Source organism: Arachis ipaensis, chromosome B01 (assembly GCF_000816755.2).
Source record: "Arachis ipaensis cultivar K30076 chromosome B01, Araip1.1, whole genome shotgun sequence".
Taxonomy (NCBI): domain Eukaryota; kingdom Viridiplantae; phylum Streptophyta; class Magnoliopsida; order Fabales; family Fabaceae; genus Arachis; species Arachis ipaensis.
Window position 1 is genome coordinate 113,973,761 of NC_029785.2, and position 5,006 is coordinate 113,978,766.

Genomic DNA, 5,006 nt, shown 5'->3' on the forward strand with positions numbered 1-5,006 from the left:
TAGAAAGAAAAAAAATTATTTTTTTTATACTTTTAATATTATTCTTTATTTTTTTAATACATTTTATAACATAAGAATAAAATTATTATTTTTTTTATCTAAACATATCTAAAAAAAATAAAAATTTATTCATTTTTTTTTCAACCAAACATTACCTAAATTTTGGGAGCGTTTACTAATGATAACCAATAGAAGGGAATAGATGGTAAATAGAATCACTTTTTTATTTTTTATATTAGGACGAAGATGGAGTATCACGGGGTTATGGGGTTCATGGTGCTTCACGCAGGTGTGACGACTGCGATGAATAAATCGGACGGTCCGATTTGAAGACAGTAATCGGATGATCTGATTAGGGGTGGGAAGGTACACAAATCGAACCGTCCGATTTGTTCCCTAGCCTCGTGTCATGCATGTATGTTACTGATCCCACCAAGATGTATACTCTCCAAACCTGATTCAATGCCCTATTCCCTTTCACTTTCAAAGAAACAACATATCCACCTTTAACCTCACCAGCTTCATTCCATTCATTCTCCTCTATTGATGATAAAATTCCAGCTTTGAATAAAAAAAAAATTGGACCATTCATTTTTAGCAATGCCAAAAAGAAGAATAAATGATGTCAATCGTTCGGAGTTCCACATTGTTAATTATCTTGATTATCCTAACTATGTAAATTTTTATTTTAAAAAAAATTATTTTAATTAAAATAATAATTATAATATTAGAAATTAGTAGTTTATTATATGATAATTTTAGAAATTAGTGTGTATGTTGTTAGAATAGAATAGAATAGTTATTTGAGTATTAGTATATAATATAATAGTTAATTAATTAATGTAGTGTTGTTATTAGTATTTTTATTGATTGTGGATTAATAGTTTTACTGGTTATTTGATAATGAAAATTTTATTCTCTTAAATTTAATTTGTTAACTAATTAATATTATGTTTGTGTTTAGGGTTCTCGAATGTTGTAATATGACCATTACTTGCCGTCGGATCCGTACAATCAAATAGTGGATGGACATTTACGGGACACCGACTTTTATCATGTTTCACAAATTGGAGTTGTTCAATGTCAGTCAGCATTGATTAATGCTATGATCGAGAGATGGCGCCCTGATACTCACACATTCCATTTTCCGGTTGGTGAGTGTGCCATGACGCTTGAGGACGTGGCGTTAATTCTTGGTCTTCCGACGAATGGTCTTCCAGTTACAGAGCCGACACTCAGTAGTTATGAGGCATTAGAGGCTGAATGCTTGGATCAGTTTGATGTTGCATCTACACTACAAAAAAAAGGCACATAAAATGGCATTAATATTACGGCGATTTTGTAAAACTGCCGTAATATCCGGGTATTATGACGTTTTTTTTCTTGCCATAATTGAGTTGCATTTAATGGCGGTTTTTGTTGATTTTGGCGGTCTTAAAATGCCATTATCACTGCTATATAAAAATCCTAACCCTAATCCAATTCTCATTTTTCGTTGAAACGTTGAATCACTGCCACAGTGATCTTCTCTGTGACGATTCTCTGACCGATCTCCTCCGACGACGACCTCCTTTGACCGATTTCCTCCGGCGACGACCTCCTCCAACGGTGACCTCATTCAGCGACGTCTTCCTCAGCGGCAATCTTCCCTGGTGACCTCTCCTCCAACGACAATCTCCTCCTGCAACGGTCTCCTCCGGTGACATCTCCTACTGAGATAATCTCCTCCAGTGGCATTCTCCTATGCCGGCAATCTCATCCATCAAGCTACTGTGTTGTGAGATTCTTCTCCCACAAGCTCGCGAGGTAGGTTCTTCTTCCTCTTTTCCTTTGTTCTCTTGAAAATATTTTACTCTAATTCCTTCGATCTCTTAATTATTGATCCAAAATTTCAGAATATATGATAGATTTTGCGAAATAGCAACTACAACTACTAAAACTGTAGGAGCTAGGGTTTCTGAGGAAGGGATCGTTGAAACATTTCATAATGATGATGATGAAGCACTCGATGCTGCGAAGAATGGAGTTGTGGTAATTTTGTTAATGGCCTAAAGAGGAAAAAATGGTTGAAGCAAACATGGATAACTTGTTATTATGCATATTTATTGCATAATATGAATTAATTTATTTGTGGTTTTTTGCACCTACATGAGCAAACAATTAATTTATTTACAATTTGATTTTCCTCTCCTAACTAGTATACTTATCAAATAGGGCAAGAAAAATAGATTTTATATCGTTTCTGCTTTAGCTGATACCAAGGTAGATCTTAAAGGTATATATGACTTTGTAAATTTGAGAGGAAATGGTTCACTTGCTTTGATTTTGCCTTACTTTGATGTGTATTCATGAGTTACTTGTTGTTTGAAGCTGAGCAGTGCTATCTCAGCGGATTAGTTTAGGAAAAGGGGGTCTTAGAATGGCACCTGAAGAGGCTTTGAGTGAAATACTTCAGGTTTATGTTATTGTTCCATACTTTTGTTGATATCATCTTCATTTTTCTTTTCTTTTTGTTTATCTTGTTTAGAAAGATGAGTCGATTATTACCAAAATAAAAACTACGCATAAGGTGTGATATTTGTCTTGTTATGTGTAAGACCCGGTTAATTAACGGCTAATTAATCCATAAATGAGAATTTATTCTAGAAAGCCAAAAATGTTATTTTTATGGCTAAATGTGATAGAGGAGATTGAGACGAGAATTTTGGTACCAATTTTATAGAATTCGGACCAAGATTAGACCGAATGGGCCAAACCGGGCCAACCGGACCCAAAGTGGGCCCTTGGCCCAACTAAACTAAACCAAAACCCTAGTTTTCAGCACTCTCTCTCCTCACAACACTCATATTCACGCTGAAATGGAGTAAGGGAGGGGAAGAACACTCTCTCAAGTTCTATCTCTCACTTGATCTTCAAACCACCATAACTTTTGATCTAGAGCTCCGATTGCCGCTTCGTTTATGGCCACGCGTTCATCGTGGAGAGCTCTACAAAACCCATACAATCAATCTTGAGGTAAGCCACGTTTTACTGTTCGAAATTCCAGCCCTTGATTTCGAGTTTCATGAGCAAAAATGTTGAGATTTTGGGTTCTTTGATGTTATAGGACCCAACTCTCTTGAAGGAGAAGGTTAATCTTGTCTCCTTGGACCTTAGGTGTGGTAAGATTCTCAACCCTAGTGTAATTTGTTGTTCTATGAGGTTTGGGTATTGAGATGTTGTGTATGGGTATGATGATTGTGGCTTAGGTTGTGTATATGTGAATATTGGAGCTTGATTGGTGATTTTGAAAAGCTTGAAAGAGGGTTTTGTGTGACAAAATCTGTTCTTGGAGGTGTTGAGACCTTGAGAGCTTGAGTAAAAGTGGTTTGGAAGTGCTCCGGTTGAGCGTGGGAAATCGGCTAAGGTATGGTTTCGGTTTCCCGTATCTAATATGTAATGTGGTAGGAAATACTTAGGCTAGAGGCCCTAAGATAGACATTGAATTGTTGATGTTGTTGAATGATTGAGATATATGACGTGGTCATATATGTGATGATGATTATTAAGGCCTTAGTGGTATGATGTATGAGAAATATGCATGTTGTGATATATACTTGATGAATGATTGAGGTTGCATGAGAAATGCATGTTGTGATATATGCTTGATGGATGATTGAGGTTGAATTGATGGGTAGTACCATATTGATGGTGAGTATGATGTTGATCATGTATAATGATGGTTGATTTGGAAATTGATATTATTGGAAATTGGGATGAGAAGGATGTATGACATGAGATTGTGTTTGTCCTTTAGCCATTGATTGAGAAGTGTTAAAATGGTTGGAGGTAGTTTTGGGAATTTTGGTAAAATGTCAATGTGTGAATTGAGGATGGCTTGTTGTTGATTTTGGTACATTTTGAATGATTTCAAAGAGAAGGGTTGAAATTGGCATGTTTTGATTGATTTTGAAAAGAGTTGAAAGTAGCTTGTTTTGAAAATGGCACTTTGTGGTTTTGAATGAAAATATGGTTTTTGGGCATACTTTGATGGGACATAACTTGGACTACAGATCTCTGATTTGTGCCAAATCTGTTTAGAAATGAAATTTGATCCGGGATGTCCATACCGTTCGAAGAACGGGTAAAAAATGATTTAAAATGAGAGAGTTATGACCGTCAGAAGATTGGGGGTTGAATCTGTGAATTCTGCAGTTTTTAACTTAGAAAATTTTTAGCAGAATGACCCGCCGCGCGTAGGCGCACTTGGCGCGTACGTGCCGTTCTTCCAGGAAGCGCCATCCACGCGTGCGTGTGATGTGCGCGGGCGCGCCGAATGTGCTGCACCCAATGCCTAGCCATTTTCCCGAGAGTTGTGCCAAAGTTGTGCCAGTTTTGTGCCTGGGGCGTAAGAGTACCCACGCGTATGCGTGGCTGACGCGTGCGCGTCGCTTGGCTATTTTTCAACCCGCGCGTCCGCGCGAATGACGCTTGCGCGTCGATGAGTTTTGTGGCCATCCGCGCGTGCGCGTGGAGTGCGCGTACGCATGGCCTTGTTTTCATCCCAAAGTTGATTTTTGAGTTTTAAAAGCCAAATTTCATACTTCTAAGCCTCCGATCTCACCACTTATGTCTTAAATCATTATGATATGCCTAGCATGAGAAAAAGGGCTAGTGAATGTGATAACTTGCGAGTGAAGCAAGGGGAAAAATGAATGATCATTGAGGATCAAAGATGATTATGTGAGATGCGGAGAATGGCGGTGGAAGTGCTTGTCGTGCCATGGGCCGAAGGGCCGTATTTGCTAATGAATTGACTGGTTATGGATTTAACCGTGAGCCGGATGGCTAGATTATTGCCGTGTGACGGCGGAGCCATGTTTATGACTAAGTATAAATGCATATATGCTGTTGAATGAATTGTGAATGTTTGCACTTCCACCATTGGAGATGAGGGTTTCCCTGGGTAGTAGTAGTGGCTAGCCACCACGTGCTCCAGGTTGAGACTCGAAGCTCTGTTAACCCAA